Consider the following 20641-nt stretch of genomic DNA (forward strand, 5'->3'; position numbering starts at 1 on the left):
TCCCATCAACATTCGTTTCATGTGGCATTTGTCTCCTGTGATCACTACATGATCAACAGTGTTCAGGCATCATATTTCAAGATGAAATAAGATGAAAAGTTGCACAGAACTCAATAATTCATATAAAAAAACACTGTAAGATACTCCAAGGTGTAGCACTTTTAAAATCTCCCTGTCAAAATGTCCCATCAGTGGTTTAGAATAAACTTTTTTTTTAAATTATAATACATGTACTTCTCTGTGCCAAACTTTAAGAACCAAACACTATAAAAAAAAAAAAAAATACACGTGTACACATTTTTTTCTGGATTTTGTGCGTTTTCAGTTTCATACTTCGTTTCTGATGAGCTTTGAACCCAACAAGGTGTAATAATTCAGTTGGCTCTAATGCTGTAATCACTAAACCTTTGCAAAATGCAAAAACTTAAAGAAACTAATCAGATTAATCCAGAACATTTAAAGCCCAATTTAACTTTTAGTTTACATCAGCTAAATACATTCCAGGTGCATCAAAACATGTTTCTTTGTTTTCTTTAGAAAGCAGCCACAGCCTTTGGGGGGCGTGTCCGGCAGCCATTCAGAGCGGACGTGTGTGAGGTGAGCTCCGCCAGATTACTTTTAAATCGGCCTCCATCCTCCGAGTACTTACCTCCTGCGGGCGCCACAACATCACTGGGTGCACCATCAGACCCCCACGATCCGGCCGGACCCTTTTTGGACTGGATAGGACACCGATTGGCGGAGCACTGTACTTGCGGCCTAGCCGCAGTTGAAGCCGCGGCCTCGCCTGAAAACGATCGCGATCGCGCTACGGGACTCGGTAAGGCCGACGCATCCGACTGGGGTGGCTGTACATCTGGCCGTTCTTCGGGCATCCCGCCCCACCACAGGGGTCCCTTGCTCCACTCAGGCACTCCACCAACGTTCCTGCAGATCCCTATAGGCCGCACCACCCGCCATTGCACCCGATTAAGGAGACACAGGCAGCTCCCTAGTCTCTCCCAGGCGCAGCCTCTCCTCATAAGGGCTATACTGGACGTTTAATTCAAGCAGTGTCACATTTGTTCGGGCTTTATAGACTGGACTCGCCCTGTCACACAGCTTAGCTAGTCCTGCAGAGTATTGCACAGTCGATCCTGTGCAGTACAGGGGCTGTGCAAGGTATACAAAGCAATTAAAGGACTGATCCTGTCACACAGCTTGGCTAGTCCTGCAGAGTATTGCACAGTCGATCCAGAGCTGTGCGGGGGCTGTGCAGGGTGTGTGAAGCAACTCAAAGATTGATCCTGTCACACGGCGTAACTGGTCCTGCAGAGCATTGCACAGCTGTTTCAATAATATAAGAATCAAACTGCAGTTCACTCTATTCCTTATAAGGAACCTGAGTCATTCCTATTTACATACTGGATGTGATCATGTAGGGGCACATGCGATACAAGGAGCAGTGCGACCGCATCTGAAGTAAGCTCCGCTATGCACAGGGCATAAAACCGCTATACCAGGGCCAGACGAACACCGTTTGTTCACTATATACATACCCCTGGATCTCAGACACCGTGTATGCCGACCTAACGCAAAAAACAACGGAGGGGACCCCAGAAAACACTCACACAGTACCTCCTGAGATCACAAGAAAAATACAGTATGGCACATCATAGCGCCCCATCTTCACCCTCCCCTGCAGAAACTTCAGCTCCCATTCCACTCATGCCAGAGCCTTCTCAACTGTCTGCCAGTTCTGCAGCTAACAATGAGCACAACTACCTCACCAAACAGGACTTGGATAGCAGTCTTGAGAATCTCTGCTCCAAATTACTGAATAAATTCCAGACAGAAATTCTGAAATCCACCACTACACTGTCCCAAGAAATTGCAGCTTTTGGCTCTCGTACTGACCTCCTTGAAAATAAGCATGACGAATTAGCTATCGCTTTTAATGATCTATCCAGGGAACATGATGCTCTTTCCTCTGCCTTTTCCCAGCTCCAAGCCCATGTCGAGGACCTCGATAATAGGAATAGGAGGAATAATCTCAGAATCAGAGGTGCCCCTGAATCGGTCACTGATCTGATAACATTCACCACTAGATTATTTCAGAGCCTTCTCCCGGATCAAACCCCACAAGCTTTTACCTGCGATAGGATTCATCGTGCCCTTAGAGCCAAACCACCCCCAGATAAACCTCCCAGAGACATTGTACTCTGCATGAAGGACTTTCTTATCAAAGAGGAAATTTTGAGAGCCTCGCGTAACACGCGCAACCTCAAATTAGACGGTTTTCCTATCCAGATTTACCCTGATGTCTCACAGGCTACGTTGGATCGGAGAAGGAAAATGAAAGAAATTACTTCAGCCTTATCCTCAGCCAAAATCCGTTATCGCTGGGGCTTTCCCTTTAAATTGATCGTTCCACATAATGGCTCAACTTATATTGCAACATCTATTCCGGAAGGTCAAGACATCCTAATTAAATTAGGTCTTCTGGATCCAGGTACTGTACCTCGCTCCCCCTCCACCCCACGCCCCATCCCTATCTGGAATGAGCCAACTCCACGCAGGGATAGGCGCAGACTCCGCCATGAAGCTGGCCCTCGTTATCAAGATTGATTTGAGGTTAAAAATGAGTGGTTGAACACTGTAAAATCTTTTCTATTTTGCCTATGAGAATTAATTTTCAGGTTTTCGGCTTTTACGGTTTTGGACCCCTATGTTACACCGAGGACATATTGTGGCGACTTTACAAAGTTACAGGACATTGGCTTCTCTTTTATGTGCCAAGTCTACACCACAGATTTCACTGATTTATTGCACTAAGGACACCGACGGTCGCCTTTGAATATTGCACCATTTTTGGAGCCTGCACTAATTTTTATATTGTTTACTCTTCTTAAAATTCCGCTATTGCAGAGTTATATTTTTCTAGCCAATTATTTGAGGATTGTAATGTATTGAAGGTTTTTTCTATATAGTCACTAGACCTCAATGCGTTTAGCTGTCAACAAACATTCTCCCAATATGGACATTACTGGTTTTCAGCTGATATTATACGTCTCTCTAGTTTATATGTTTACCTATAATTTTCTCCCCAGATAAAGGTGGAAAAGGTGAAAAGCAGGTAAAATGCAATTTGGTGCCTTACAGCCCCCTGCGCCTCCCCTTACTCAAGACCTCAACAAGTCTCAACTATATCTAATCTCTCACGGTTAATCTGTTTCTCTATTGCGGTTGCCCTTTTCTATGCCGACACGATTCCACCCCACTCGGTTCCACCCATGATCTGGTGGGTTCCGGACTCCACAACACAGGGAATGGTTTCTCTTTTTTTTCTTTTTTTCCTGTGGCTGTGGATCCTTGTCCCCTCTAGGTCTGTGGTCAGACCGAGATTGAGACAAATTAGTCTCTGGTTTTTGTTTTGTTGTCCAGAGTTTTTCTTTACTCTGGACCCTGTATCGAATTTCATGAGTCTTATCACTCTGATGTCTACATCTATTACTTTTGATATTCTAATCTATACTGTTCATCTTTGTTATGGTACAATATTTCGGTATAAGTTTTATGTCTCTGAACTAACCCTGACTGGTTATTCCAAAATTGGTATACTCATCCACATACACTTGGGCCCTGTTACAGCCCACACATTTGTATCACCCCACTCTATTCCTTTCAGTTTAGTAATAATATTCCAACGATCGTATATTTACACATTAATATGGCTATAGTCATTGTTTCCCATAATGTACAGGGCTTTAATTCCCCGATCAAACGCAAAAAAGCTTTTTTCCAATATAAAAATCTTCATGCCAAGGTCGTCCTGTTACAAGAAACACATTTTAAAACAGATAATCACCCTACCTTTTTCCACAAAGCCTACAACCAGACATTCTACACTGCTTCCGATTCCAAAACTAAAGGTGTAGCAATATTTCTACACCACACTTTCCCAATGGAAGTACAACATGTTTATAAGCACCCTGAAAGTCACTACATTATTATAAAAGGCCGTTTGGCAGGTAGAGATCTCACAATAGCCAACATTTATGCCCCTAATGATGCACAAGCCTCCTTTTTCACCAGTTTCTTTGAGGTCTTACAAAAATATCATTCCACACATATCATCTTAGGGGGAGATTTCAATTCTGTTGCACAGCCACATTTAGACCGTAGCAAAATTTCCCCTTCTTCAAATGCCTTTTCCAAATATTTAAACTCCAACCTAAATTCTTTACAACTCATCGACTCTTGGAGAGCATTAAATATTGGTGCCAAAGAGTATACTTTCTACTCTCACCCACATCAATCATACTCTCGATTAGATTATATATTTTGCACTCCTATAATTTTATCTAATTCCACCGCCGCTTACATATACCCTGTATCATGGTCCGATCATCACATAACCTCCTTCTCCACGAGATTTATCGGTCTGTCTCAAACTCCTTACTCATGGCGACTTAACGAAGCCCTGATTACGGATCCCTCATTCCAACAGGAGATCGCCTCCACCATAGAAGAATATTTCACTCTCAATAACACCCCTGAAATGAATGCTGAGATGCTATGGGTAGCACATAAAGCGGTTCTCCGAGGTAAATTGATTCAATTGGCTGCTACTCAAAAGAAACTTAGGTTGCAGAAAATACTCACACTCACAAAAGACCTCCACCACATTTACAAATCACACATGAACTCACATGACCCACAAACCTTGGAACTAATCTCAAACAAACGTAAGGAATTGGATGCCCTTCTTTCTTTTAGAGCAGAGAAAGCAGTTAGGTGGTCCAAAGCAAAGTTCTTCCTCTCCGGCAATTCGTATTCCACTATGTTTGCCCGCAAACTGAACGAATCTATCAAACCACCACATATTTATAAACTTAAAAACAGATCAAACCAAATTGTCACGAATCCTAAGGATGTCATTTCAATCTTTCAAGAATTCTATATGAATCTTCTCTCAAAATCTTCATCCGCCGCTGCCCCCACAGACCCCTCGTGGTTAGATAACCTACAGCTTCCCTCCTTATCGCCCTCTCAAACGGACATACTAAATGCCCCTTGCACCCCTGACGAAATCTCACAGATTATTAAATCCCTTAAAAGGGGCTCAGCCCCTGGCCCGGACGGATTCGCCTCATTTTACTATAAGCAATTCTCCCATCTACTTTCACCCAAATTATCTGAACTTTATAATGACATCCTCAAAGGAGGCTCCTTTCCCGAAGAAATGTTATTGGCAAATATGTCCCTTATCCCTAAACCAGACAAAGACCACACCCTCCCACAAAACTACAGACCGATTTCCGTTATTAATAATGACCTTAAGATCTTCTCTAGACTTTTAGCGAATAGACTCTCCTCAATTATTGCCCCACTAATATCCCCTTTCCAATCAGGCTTCATCCCAGGCCGTCAGATCACTGATAATATACGCCTCGCCACTAACATCATCCAAGAAGCGAACATTAAATCTGAACCCCTTCTTCTTTTAAGTTTAGACATAAATAAAGCATTTGACAGTGTCTCCTGGGACTACCTGAATAACATCCTCCCCAAATATGGGATACATGGAGAATTTTTACACGCTTTCCAAGCGTTATATAGAAATCCTCAGACTAGAGTTCGTATTCCAGGTTGCAATTCTCAATTTTTTCAACTCGGTAGAGGCACCAGACAAGGTTGTCCCCTTTCCCCATTACTATTCGCCTTAGCCATTGAACCTCTTGCCATAGCCATTCTGTCCCACCCTGATATTAAAGGATATAATTCCTCTAATAAACAATATAAACTTAGTATGTATGCTGATGACATGCTTCTTTTTATATCCCAACCTATAACATCTCTACCAAACCTATTTAAGACTTTACAAATATTCTCCTCATTCTCAGGCCTTACCGTCAATGTCTCGAAATCTATCGGTATGCCACTTAATATCCCCACTTCACAACTTAGCGCTCTTCAACAATCCTTTAATTTTAAGTGGTCCATCTCAGCTATCTCTTACTTAGGGGTCCAACTCACTCCAGACATTAACTCCCTTTTTGCAAAAAATTTCACACCTCTCTTTTTAAAAATCAGAAGGACCCTCAAAATTTGGAAGGTCTTTCGCATTTCCTTCTTGGGCAGAGTCACTGCGGTCAAAATGACTGTCCTACCAAAAGTCCTTTACCTATTCAGATCTATTCCCATTAGGATAAACAAATACTTCATTACGAAGTTCCAAAAAGAAATTAATAAGTTCATATGGTCAAATTCTCGTCCCCGATATTCTAAAACTGTTTTATTTACTTCACAACACAAGGGTGGTTTGGGAGTACCTGACTTTTGGCTATACTATTTATCATCTCGATTTTCTCAGATGGCCCAATGGCATACCCCAAACTCCAGAGTTCCCTGGATACAATTTGAAAAACAGTCTATTCTCCCTTATCATATCTCTGGTATTCTATGGTCTAAAAATATTCCATTACCAAAACTCAAATCCTTAAATTTAATCGTCTCTCAGTCACTATCTCTCTGGAGAACATACGTTTCTAAATTCCATTTGTCCTCTACAACTCCTATTAATGCCACATTCCTTGGTGACCCAAAATTTCCATTAGGTCTCTATAATACGAGTATCCTCTCTCCTTGGATTAGTAAAAACCTAATGACCTTATCTAAATTCATCACAGATTCGAGTTTTGTTGATTTCTCTTCCCTACATTCAAAATACAATCTTCCGAATTCGGAGCATTGCAACTTTCTACAAATTCGACATTTTTTTCATAAATATTATCCACTTTCCAACCTAGATTCCCCTACCTTTTATGAAAATATATGCCTTAAAGACCCTAGAGGCAAAGGCCTTATTTCTTTAATTTATAATAACTTAATTAATACCAATCCTCCAAACAAGCTCACATATATGCTCAAATGGGAGAGTGAATGTTCGCTTACTCTATCCATAGAAGATTGGTGTGTGAATATTGACAATCTCAGGAAATGTACAAGATCCCTCACTATTAGAGAAACACCGATCAAATTGCTTACGAGATGGTATTTAACACCTCTTAAACTACACGCTATTTTCCCTTCCGCTCCCTCAAATTGTTTCAGAGGCTGCTCCTCTCCTGGTTCCCTTACCCACATATTTTGGTATTGTGATAAAATTTCTTTCATCTGGCGCCAGTTGGAAATTTTTTCTTCAAAAATCGCTGATACGAATATCACCCTCACTCTATCTAATTGCTTACTTTTTTCACCAATTATTAATTTATCCATACCTCACACTAGATTAATTCACACTATCTCAGTTGCTATACAATGGCTGATTGCTATACATTGGAAATCAAACTCTTTTCCGGTTTCACAACTTAAAACAAGAATAAACTCGATCTATATTATGGAAAAAAATTTTCATACTATTTACAACTCTATTAAATTTCACACTAATAAATGGGACCCATGGATTACACACTCAGATATTTTTTTTTCTAATTACTGTATAGGTGACTAACTATTTAAAACCCTTTTATTTGACACCGTGTCTCCGGCCTAACGCTTAGTGTTATGGAAATCTCTTTCTGCTCTGTACCTATATCCAGGAATTATATTCTCGATACCCTTGTTGTTATTTTGATATCAAATTCCCATTTTGAATAGAGTTAACTTGAAATGACTTAAGATTGTTATATCTCTGTTTACTCTATGTGATACCAATTTTTGTCATATTATTGTACCAATTCTCTTTGTACCACCATCTTCTGTTTCCTTTCAATAAAAGTTTGTATACAAAAAAAGAAAGCAGCCACAGCCTGAGTAGACTAGCAGAGAATAACCCTCTTGTCTGTGTTTTTCTAGGCTCTTTTCAATTGACATGTTATTAAAAAGTTAGCCTACCCCTATTCAGTGGCGGCTGGTGCATGATAAATTGGGGGGGGGGTGAGCGGCAAAACCCACACCCCCTTGGGACAGACGGCCAGTCGGACAGCCAGCATTCTTACCTCCTTCCCAGATGGCTGAGTGGCTGTGATTCTCCTCCGGCCGGCCGTGCGTCTCCTCCTCCAGTAATGGCCAGTAAAATTGCTTCTCTTTTCAGCCAATCAGGAAAGGGGTCCCACGACCCGCTTCCTGATTGGTTGGGAGGAGAATAAGTGTGATAATAGTGAATATTCATTCGCTATTGTCATACAACTGGGTGGGCTCACGGCGCAGTGCCCACCTTTTTTTGAAGCCTATTAGAGCCTCTGGCTCTAATCATGTGCTTTAAAAAAAAAAAAAAAAAACCCCATTGGATTCCATGCATCTGGTGCCCTGCATGTAGATTAAGGGGCCGGATGCATATATTGGGGGGGGGGCAGTGCCTCTGCACCCCTAATGGATGGGCCGCCACTGCCCCTATTTAAAAGTCAATACCTGGTGTAATGGTATCGTGCGTGAGGACACCATCTTGTCCTCGGCATCCATTTTGTTTAGTAACCCAGGCTCCTTGAGCGAAAGTTGCCCCCACCTTTCGCTAATCAGTGGAACCAAAAGGCACTCATTCACCCCCACCCTACCTCAATAAGTGTCACTGAATGCAGGTTCCTGCGTAGCTGACACTTTTCACATCTTTAATATACACAAGCAGACTGACCGCCCAGACATTCCATCTCCTCGTGCTCTAGAGTTAATTGGTAATCTGAACACAGCCATATGGCTCCTAGGTCTAGGACACAGTAACCACAAACTTCATAATTTCATACACAAGCAAGATATGTCTCTAGAAAATATATATTTGAATGCCAGATAAAATACCGATTGAATTAAGATCAAACTTGAACACCTTCATGCCTAGGAAAGACAAGCTATCGATCAGATGCCTTACAGGTCAAAGGTTATTCCGGGATAACCCATGTTTAGTGTCTAAAGATAGGACATTCAAAACCGGACCATAAAATATCGGTTTCAAGCATGTAACCGTTACATATGAGTGATTTTAATAATCTGTCAAACCGGGAGGTCCTTAGTAGTTTATAGACTCAGAGCCTATTGGCCAAGTACTTCTGGTGACACCCCCTGGGGGTCAGTGAAAAAGGGCAGGAACTGATCGAGAGCTGAGTTCTCATCTTACCATCAAAGTGGAAACACCACACTGGAGGACCTATCATGTTCAGCTTCTGAAACTAAGGTAATACCAGGACCGTTTTAATGCAAGTATTTTCATTCTTTATTCTCATATTTCTAAATTGCTGTATTGTGTCTCTATTTCTTTGTAACCCATTTTTTCTGTAAATATTTTTATTCGCACCAATTTTAACCTTTCTTATAATTTAACCTTATTTTGAAAAGTGTTAACTTTGTCTCTAAGCTCTTAAACGCAAACTGACCCAAAAGAACCTGCCTCCTGAAAGCGCGCTACTGTTTAGGCTAACCTATCTGAAACATTCTTGTCGGAGGGGACAGTGTGTGTTACAGATGGTTATTCTAAAGTCATAATTGATATTTGTACTGTTTAGGATAAATCATCTGAACATTCTTGTCTGAGGTGACAGTGTGTGTTACAGATGGTTATTCTAAAGTCATAATTGATATTTGTAAAATCACGAGCGTCCGCTGGGCTTATTCAAACGTAGTGGTGGTGGCAGAGAAAGGGTTAATCATTTAGTTAACCCGGTGACAATCGCTCTCAGTCTGCTGGCATCTAGATTGTGGTCCCACAAGCTAGACAATCGGTGTGCAGGGTGCAGCTGAGAGTGGCACGCAAGTGACGGCAGGGTGTGAGATTGCTTGGTCTTTGGTCACGAGGTGGATGAGAAGGCCAGGGGTCTGATACCCGCCACGTCACACCTGAATTATTATACATCTCACACTAAATCTCCTTGCCACAGTTATGCTGTAGCTATCCTGGGAGTTTTAGCTTTTCCCCTACCTTTTTCAAACTTCCCACCACCTTTCTAAAAGTTATCCTTGCTTTGATGTACAGATTATGTGCAACTTTAAATTTTCAGACCTATTCAAAAACAACTAAGTTAACAATTTTGCTCACATTTGCTTGCAAGCCTTTTTCAATAAGATTTTAAAGAAATGTTCAAAAGCAGGAAAGTTTTATCTGCAAAATAAAACATTTTATTTGTCCAACTAAATATCTAGGAAACAAAACACAGCGTCAATAAAAGAACATAGTTATTTATATGTCATCATCATCTAAACTCAATGTTAACTTTAGAGAAAATGAAAAAAGAAGTGGAAGAATGATTAATGAAGTTTAGCTATGCATGGCCAGATAAAAAAGCTTTTTTTTAAAAAAAAAAAAAAAAGCTTTAACTGATGCTTGCAGAATTCGATTTAATGAAGTACAAGTTGCCAAGATAAGTTTAGGTAAATGAAGACTCTGTCACAATATGTTATAGATCCAGAAATGACAGACAGTGCACAGCAGATGGAGGTTATTACAGAACTGTATGTCAAGCAACCCAATCTCAGTAGTTGCACAAAGACTGAGCAGATGCATTAGTGTTATTATTCTAAACAATTTCATAATGCCAACACGCACTTATGAAATCAACTCAAATTAAGCATACCGGCTTCTTTGTTTTTCTTGTCACTTAGCCTTCAATAAAATATTTTGGTGAAACCAGCTTCTGCAAAACAATTGCCTTTTTTCAGTTAAAAGCTACCATTTGGTAGTGGTTACATTTATAAAACCCAACTCCAACATCCAGCTGTATAGTATATCCATGGATCCTAAAACCACCATTTACTAGCTTTATTAACATCTCTAAAAAATGCTAAACTGGAATCATCTGTTTGTAAATGGGAAAGAATATTGCCACCATGAACCAACAATGAAGAGAAAATAAAATGCTTTCCTCTCCCATGAACCGGCAAAATAATTCCACTACCATGGAGAGGAATATACGCGCTGGTTCCTCCTGCCATGTAGGAGGCCCTATCAAGATTGGCTGCAGATATAAGAAGGGCAGTTTGAGGCTAGATCAGCACAACTACTCTATGAGCAGACCTATGGCAACAAGGGATGTGAAGGAGTCTAAAGAGGAGAGCTTTTTATTGTAAGTTTTTATTGTAAGTTCATCATTTTATTTTAACATGATTATTTTTTCTTCATTGTCAACTCTTGGGGCTATATTATTTTCCATTTACAAACAGATGATTCCAGCATAGCATTTTTAGAGATGTTAATGAAGCTATAATATGGTGGTTTCAGGCTCTATGGATATACTAGCTAGCTTGCTGATGTTTCACATTGGGGCCCCCTCTTTGTTTTTTTCTATGAGTAGGACCTTTTTTGTTTATATTTTTATTTTTTGCTTTTGATGAATGTCCTTTCACTAATATCCTTTTCTTCCATTAGTAGATGTGGTCCTTGCATGTGAGAGAGTTGTCGTTTGGGAGGCAGAAAGTGAGGTTAACACATTGGGAAGCAATGGGTCTGTTTTTCTGGAGAAACAATTAATATTGTAGATTGCATATTATTTAGGATTTTGTTGCATTTGCAGGGTAACACTATATCCCTGAAGAAGAAAATATTCTAAAAAATGTGAAAGACGGATGTCCCTTTCCAAGCAGGCCTCAATTGAGAACATCATGGCTGTTGAATAAGAAATGGTTTTGTTAGTACCATCCAGCATGCTTATAAAACTTACTGTTAAGCCATTGTGTGTTATTAAATGGATTTAAAAAAAAAATTACTTTTTAAAGAATTCTAAATATTTAAAAGATATAACTTTGTTTTATTTTCAGTTTGCTTGTCCTAAAAATTACTTAGAGGATAAAACAACATTTATTGCTTAAATCTTGGTTTCAACAAGCAAAGCAAAAAAAAAAAAAAAAAACAGCCAAAGTGTTTCAAAGTAATTTACATTAAATAGACCCAAAGGTACTTCTTGGCAGACTAATTTGTGGGCACCAGATATTATAAACAGTCATACTGGTGTTCACAGTAGAAGTGGTGGAAGTTACTTTTAATTGTACTATTGTACTTTTGGGCTGCAATACTAGTCACCATCCGGTGAAGGTTTTCCCAGCCTGGACAAAGTCCTGCAGTGACCCTAGAGGCAGCAGTTCTAGGTTCATATGTGGCACTGAGTAATCTGGCCTTCCGGGATGTTCAGGCGCACTCACTAGTGACGGCCCCAATGAAAACAGTGCTTAGGGCATGGACGCAATCTTAGGTGGTGGATAGAGCTCCATCACATATTTACACACACACCACTTTGGGGGAACCCATCACTCCCACATTTATACACAATCCCAGACCCACAAGTATGGGCTCATAGGGGTATAACCACTTTAAAGTATATTGTGTTAGATGGGAGTCTCCTCCCTTTTGCAACCTTAAAGAGTACTTTTTCCCTGTCTCGCTCCCTGGAATTCCGGTATTGGCAACTCTGAAATGCTATAGAACTCAATTCTCTCAATCAATTGTCTTTGAGTCGGACTCTATAGAGTGCCTGCTCTCTTCCAAGATGATGGAAAAGCCTCTGTCCTCCCTGTATCTGCGGTTGTCTGTGGCATATGGGTCAGAATTAACCCGCACATTTGAGAAGTGGAAAGGCGAATTCCCTGACCTTACAGAGGAGGACTGGGAGGAATATTTAACTTCATACGTCCGAACCATATTCTAAGCTAGAAATAGATATACACAGTTGAAGTTTCTTCATTGAGTGTATTATATGCCTCAGAGACTAGCTAGCATATACCTGCAGAGAGACCCCAAGTGCACTAGGTGTGGTGATTACAGCGGTACCTTTTGTCATATGGTCTGGTCCTGTCCCAAATTAATGTGCTGCTGGAAATCAGTGAATGACACTCTCAGTGACACATGTGACAATATGGTCCCATTAGATCCACTTGTTACTCTACTCAATAAAATGGACAATATTGTGGGGGATAGGTATACAAAGTTGTGTATCACATTTGCACTGTTTTATGCAAGAAGAGAAATCCTGCTGTGATGGAAGTCAGCTGACCCTCCTACATGCTCATCCTGGTGTAGGGCAGTCAAATCAGAATTACCATTATATAAAATAACATATGAGAGCAGAAACTGTCCCAAGAAGTATGACAAAATATGGTCTAGTTGGATTGATGCTAATGGTCAAGCTCATTGGGTCAGTATACCATTGTATTAGTGATTATCTGTGATAATGCGCCCCCCCCCCCTCCCCTCTTTTTTTTCTCTCTCAGTTACATGCTTGGTGAGAAACTGAGTCATCAATTAAGCTTCTGTGTGACTGTTATGGAGATTCTAGATAATTCCAATAATGTACCTATGGACTCTCCCTTTATAGTAACTTACATGTTGAGGGATCTTGCTGTAACACCTGTCTCTTTGAGATCATTGGATATGTCGTACAAGTTTCTTTGTTTGTTGCTTTGCTATCCAAAACCCTTTATATATATATTGTGTTATTTATTGCTTTTCTTTCTATTGCCACTTTTACTGTGAACAACAGCACTGCTTATTGTTTATAACATTCTCTGCCTGCAGATTGGAATTTTTTATTTCTTGCTTTTAATCTGAGAGTTTCTCTAACCCTGGGAATTCTCCAGTATCAGGAGGATGACATTGGCCAGAGTTAATTTAGCATTTTGAACGCCCTACTGCAGAAGATCCCTCCACCGACAACAATATGTATTTTCTCACTCCAGGAAGGAGAAGCTGTCAACCCTGTCTACCTCTTCTACCACCACATTTCCTTGTTTGTTTACTTATTACCCATTCTTTTCTTTTCTCTACGTAGGTTGTTTTACAAGCTTTTAAGCCCTAATAACCCATGCTTATTGTAAATGTTATAAAACTTCCTAAGTCAGAGCCCTTTATACTATAGTTTTGGCCTCTACTCTCCTGTTTCAACATTATGTACATCCTGACATGTAACACAAATGTTTTGTTATGAGCTGACACACTATTGGGGTGAATACCTACTGTTCATCTGACATAACAGTTTATGATAATAGGATATTTGTAACATTGATTCTGTATTTGCTGTTTATCCCCAAATAAAACTTGTTTGGGTCAAAAAAAGAAGACATTTTATGTCTTTTTAATATTCTGATACTTTACCTAGCCCAAAGGTGTTCTATCGGGTTGAAGTTAGGACTCTGTGCAGGCCAGTCAAGCCCAAACTTGCTCATCCATGTCTTTATGGACCTTGCTTTGTGCACTGGTACACAATCATGTTGGAACAGGAAGGGGCCATCCACAAACTGTTCCCACAAATTTGGAAGCATGAAATTGTCCAAAATGTCTTGGTATGCCGACACCTTAAGAGGTCCCTTCATTGGACCAAGCTCAACCTCTGAAAAACAACCCCACACCATAATCTCCCCTCCACCAAATGATTTGGGCCAGTGCACAAATCAAGGTCTATAAAGACATGGATGAGCAAGCTTGGGGTGGAGAAATATGACTGGCCTGCACAGAGTCCTGACCTTAACCTGATAGAATACCTTTGGGAAGAATTAGAATGGAGACTGCGAGGCAGGCCTTCTTGTCTAACATCAGTGCCTGACCTTACATATATACTTCTTGAAGAATGGTCAAACATTCCCATAGACACACTCCTAAACCTTGTGGACAGCCTTCCCAGAAGACCTGAGGCTGTTATAGCTGTAAACGGTGGGCCAACTCAATATTGAACCCTACGGACTAAGACTGGGACACCATTGAAGTTCATGTACATGTAAAGGCAGGGGTCCCAATACTTTTGGCAAAATAGTGTAAAAGAGACCCACAGCTCAATATTAGAAAGTCTACCAAAGACTCCTACAAATATAAAATACTCTTTATTAGTATCATGTTTCATAATGGCTATCTGTGTAGCTCAGTTAACATATTTTATGTGAACAGTGTTCTGTATAATCAAAAAGCTATTTTATTATAGTTTACTATGATTATCTATCAATATATTGGTCACTTAAAATATTGAATATCAAGATGACTCAATTTAAACAAAGGCCTAAACACACAGACAATTGTCATTGTTTTATTGTTTGTTTGCTTTTATTAAGACTAACAATGGTACATATGGACTGTAAAATGTATTGCACATTTTCAGAAAGCCGGCCTGGTAAAATTGAAATTTCTAGCAATCAAAATAATACAAGCTATAGAGCATAAATATAGGTGTTTAGACATTAAAAAAAATAGTTATTACAATTTGTATCACCTACTTAAAGCGGAAAAAACAGTGCATCTGAGTACCACACATGAAAAATGCTATTTAATTTTTTTTTAATATTTAAAGCAAACTCACCCATCCATGTCTCAATGCTTTATTTTGCTGACAAATCACTTTGAAAACTATCTCTTAAGCACTTATGGCAGTGGCGATCTTGAGTAAGGGCAGATTATTCATGCAGCATTTACTTCCTGGAATGCATGTGTCCTTAGCTTAGGCATGAAGACAGGAAGGTGTACTTAGCTGAGAAAACCCCTCCTACCCTCGTGAAGACTCCTGGCATGTATGGCATCATTTGCCTAGGGATGGAAACCAGGAAGTAACTGAAGAATGGCCGCCACATCCTCTGGTGGTGTGGAGCATCACACGTCACAGACTCCTCCCACCGGAGGAAGCGGTGGCCATTTTGCTGGTTATCCAACCAGCTGCCTTACTACATGAGAGCCTGCTTGCCTTATTCGTTTGTAAGTTGCCTACCATTTTTTAATAAATAGTTTGTGATACATACTGCACCATGAGGAGTCTCTCCCTCTTTTATCTGATATGAGGTCTGGTATGGATATTATCTGGCTATCGATTGAGGACCGCAAGGGGGATTGTTTGGGAGCTCTCCTGGCGTCATATGTTCCTGCATTTGATTGGCTCTTGTAATGAGGGTCAGTCTCATCTGGTAAGAGGCTCTGACACTTGGGTGCTGTTGCTGGTGGTGGTCCCTGAAGTAAGCACTACCATCAGGATTTTATAAATAAATACCTGACACAGGGAGTCATCAGAGCTGGTGCCCCACTGCGCATTGCCTTCTTCTCCTCCGTGAGATTCCTCCTAGCCCTATCCCGCAAGGATTTCCAGCATTTGGCCAGTATCTGGGGTAAAAAAAAAGAAAAAGAAGATAATTTTGCAATCTTCAGTAACGTTACAACTAGTGTTGAGCGAACACGGACTGTATTATTCGTGTTCGTACCGAATAATTGGATTTTTTTTACCCGAACACGGACACGGACACTTTACTGTATGTTCGGGTAAAAATCCGTGTTCGGTCATTTTATTTCCGGGTTTTGCATGCTTTGGCGCTCTTTTCATGGCGGGCTTTCAACAGCCAATCAACAATCGTTTAACTGGTGTGCCTTAAGCCATCCCAGCCATGCCTGCAAATGTCTTAGTAGCTGTGATTGGCCGTCTGAAGCATGTGACCAAGTCTTTATAAGTTCGAGGCAGCCGCCGCAGCAGCGTCATTCTGCTGCTTAGCTAAGGGACAGAGCACACATCAATGTGCTGGCTGCTGATTAGGGAAAGATAGGCAGGAAAAAACCATTTGTGTCCGGATAGAATTGAGGGACAGGTCGGAGTGTTTAGGCAGGGCGAGTTGTAGGCATTTTAGGGATAGAGTCTGCTGAATTATAGGGTCAGTGTCTTCTACAAACTACAATCGATATTGCTGTGTGGGGGGTGGGGTGAATCTGCACTCAATCCTGATCTACGATCTCTTCTCAATCCTGTTAGGGACAGAGTCTGCTGAATTTTAGGGAAACTGTGTTCTACAAACTACAATCGATATTGCTGTGTGGTGTGGGATTGGAGATAGGCAGGTGTCAGTGATCCACATCCATTTTTCTGTGTGTGAGCTGCAGTGAACACAATCTTTTTGGGCTGCAGTGAACACAATCTTTTTGGGCTGCAGTGAACACAATCTTTTTGGGCTGCAGTGAACACAATCTTTTTGGGCTGCAGTGAACACAATCTTTTTGGGGTGCAGTGAACAAAATCTTTTTGGGGTGCAGTGAACACAATTCTTTTTGGTGTGCAGTGAACACAATCTTTGTGGGGTGCAGTGAACAAAATCCTTTGTGGGGTGCAGTGAACACAATCTTTTTGGGGTGCAGTGAACAAAATCCTTTTTGGGGTGCAGTGAACAACATCCTTTTTGGGGTGCAGTGAACACAATCTTTTTGGGGTGCAGTGAACAAAATCCTTTGTGGGGTGCAGTGAACACAATCTTTTTGGGGTGCAGTGAACACAATCTTTTTGGGGTGGAGTGAACAACATCCTTTTTGGGGTGCAGTGAACAAAATCCTTTTTGGGGTGCAGTGAACAAAATCATTTTTGGGGTGCAGTGAACACAATCTTTTTGGGGTGCAGTGAACACAATCTTTGTGGGGTGCAGTGAACACAATCTTTTTGGGGTGGAGTGAACAACATCCTTTTTGGGGTGCAGTGAACAACATCCTTTTTGGGGTGCAGTGAACACAATCTTTTTGGGGTGCAGTGAACACAATCTTTGTGGGGTACAGTGAACAGAATCTTTGTGGGGTGCAGTGAACACAATCTTTGGGGGGTACAGTGAACACAATCTTTTTGGGGTGCAGTGAACACAATCTTTGTGGGGTGCAGTGAACACAATCTTTTTGGGGTGGAGTGAACAAAATCATTTTTGGGGTGCAGTGAACAACATCCTTTTTGGGGTGCAGTGATCAAAATCCTTTTTGGGGTGCAGTGAACACAATCTTTTTGGGGTGCAGTGAACAAAATCCTTTGTGGGGTGCAGTGAACAGAATCTTTGTGGGGTGCAGTGAACACAATCTTTGGGGGGGTACAGTGAACACAATCTTTTTGGGGTGCAGTGAACACAATCTTTGTGGGGTACAGTGAACAGAATCTTTGTGGGGTGCAGTGAACACAATCTTTGGGGGGTACAGTGAACACAATCTTTTTGGGGTGCAGTGAACACAATCTTTGGGGGGTACAGTGAACACAATCTTTTTGGGGTGCAGTGAACACAATCTTTGTGGGGTGCAGTGAACACAATCTTTGGGGGGGTACAGTGAACACAATCTTTTTGGGGTGCAATGAACAACATCCTTTTAGGGTGCAGTGAACACAATCTTTGTGGGGTGCAGTGAACAACATCCTTTTAGGGTGCAGTGAACACAATCTTTGTGGGGTACAGTGAACAGAATCTTTGTGGGGTGCAGTGAACACAATCTTTGGGGGGTACAGTGAACACAATCTTTGTGAGGTGCAGTGAACACAATCTTTGTGGGGTGCAGTGAACACAATCATTGTGGGGTGCAGTGAACTCAATCTTTGTGGGGTACAGTGAACACAATCTCATACTTCTGAAGATTTGAGGGTGCTGCCTGTTCCATACTCCCCCTACTCCTCATCTAGCCTTTTAGGGGTACAAACAATAGTAATTGGGGCCTAGTGTGGTTGTGTACGTGTGATATACATACACTTTTTTTGGATCATATTTTCTATTCCGCTATTTAATCAAAAACCTTTGGGGATCAGTTAAATTGGGGGATAGTCTGTGTTGGTACGTGTGAGAGAGATCCACCTTTCCAAGTTGTTGGGGTTCATCTCATACTTCTGAAGGTTTGAGGGTGCTGCCTGTTCCATACCCCCCCTACTCCTCATCTAGCCTTTTAGGGGTACAAACAATAGTAATTGGGGCCTAGTGTGGTTGTGTACGTGTGATATACATACACTTTTTTTGGATCATATTTTCTATTCCGCTATTTAATCAAAAACCTTTGGGGATCAGTTAAATTGGGGGATAGTCTGTGTTGGTACGTGTGAGAGAGATCCACCTTTCCAAGTTGTTGGGGTTCATCTCATACTTCTGAAGGTTTGAGGGTGCTGCCTGTTCCATACTCCCCCTACTCCTCATCTAGCCTTTTAGGGGTACAAACAATAGTAATTGGGGCCTAGTGTGGTTGTGTACGTGTGATATACATACACTTTTTTTGGATCATATTTTCTATTCCGCTATTTAATCAAAAACCTTTGGGGATCAGTTAAATTGGGGGATAGTCTGTGTTGGTACGTGTGAGAGAGATCCACCTTTCCAAGTTGTTGGGGTTCATCTCATACTTCTGAAGGTTTGAGGGTGCTGCCTGTTCCATACTCCCCCTACTCCTAGCCTTTTAGGGGTACAAACAATAGTAATTGGGGCCTAGTGTGGTTGTGTACGTGTGATATACATACACTTTTTTTGGATCATATTTTCTATTCCGCTATTTAATCAAAAACCTTTGGGGATCAGTTAAATTGGGGGATAGTCTGTGTTGGTACGTGTGAGAGAGATCCACCTTTCCAAGTTGTTGGGGTTCATCTCATACTTCTGAAGGTTTGAGGGTGCTGCCTGTTCCATACCCCCCCTACTCCTCATCTAGCCTTTTAGGGGTACAAACAATAGTAATTGGGGCCTAGTGTGGTTGTGTACGTGTGATATACATACACTTTTTTTGGATCATATTTTCTATTCCGCTATTTAATCAAAAACCTTTGGGGATCAGTTAAATTGGGGGATAGTCTGTGTTGGTACGTGTGAGAGAGATCCACCTTTCCAAGTTGTTGGGGTTCATCTCATACTTCTGAAGGTTTGAGGGTGCTGCCTGTTCCATACTCCCCCTACTCCTCATCTAGCCTTTTAGGGGTACAAACAATAGTAATTGGGGCCTAGTGTGGTTGTGTACGTGTGATATACATACACTTTTTTTGGATCATATTTTCTATTCCGCTATTTAATCAAAAACCTTTGGGGATCAGTTAAATTGGGGGATAGTCTGTGTTGGTACGTGTGAGAGAGATCCACCTTTCCAAGTTGTTGGGGTTCATCTCATACTTCTGAAGGTTTGAGGGTGCTGCCTGTTCCATACTCCCCCTACTCCTAGCCTTTTAGGGGTACAAACAATAGTAATTGGGGCCTAGTGTGGTTGTGTACGTGTGATATACATACACTTTTTTTGGATCATATTTTCTATTCCGCTATTTAATCAAAAACCTTTGGGGATCAGTTAAATTGGGGGATAGTCTGTGTTGGTACGTGTGAGAGAGATCCACCTTTCCAAGTTGTTGGGGTTCATCTCATACTTCTGAAGGTTTGAGGGTGCTGCCTGTTCCATACCCCCCCTACTCCTCATCTAGCCTTTTAGGGGTACAAACAATAGTAATTGGGGCCTAGTGTGGTTGTGTACGTGTGATATACATACACTTTTTTTGGATCATATTTTCTATTCCGCTATTTAATCAAAAACCTTTGGGGATCAGTTAAATTGGGGGATAGTCTGTGTTGGTACGTGTGAGAGAGATCCACCTTTCCAAGTTGTTGGGGTTCATCTCATACTTCTGAAGGTTTGAGGGTGCTGCCTGTTCCATACCCCCCCTACTCCTCATCTAGCCTTTTAGGGGTACAAACAATAGTAATTGGGGCCTAGTGTGGTTGTGTACGTGTGATATACATACACTTTTTTTGGATCATATTTTCTATTCCGCTATTTAATCAAAAACCTTTGGGGATCAGTTAAATTGGGGGATAGTCTGTGTTGGTACGTGTGAGAGAGATCCACCTTTCCAAGTTGTTGGGGTTCATCTCATACTTCTGAAGGTTTGAGGGTGCTGCCTGTTCCATACTCCCCCTACTCCTCATCTAGCCTTTTAGGGGTACAAACAATAGTAATTGGGGCCCAGTGTGGTTG

This window comes from Pelophylax lessonae, assembly GCF_965119305.1.
Source record: "Pelophylax lessonae genome assembly, chromosome: 1".
Lineage (NCBI taxonomy): Eukaryota > Metazoa > Chordata > Amphibia > Anura > Ranidae > Pelophylax > Pelophylax lessonae.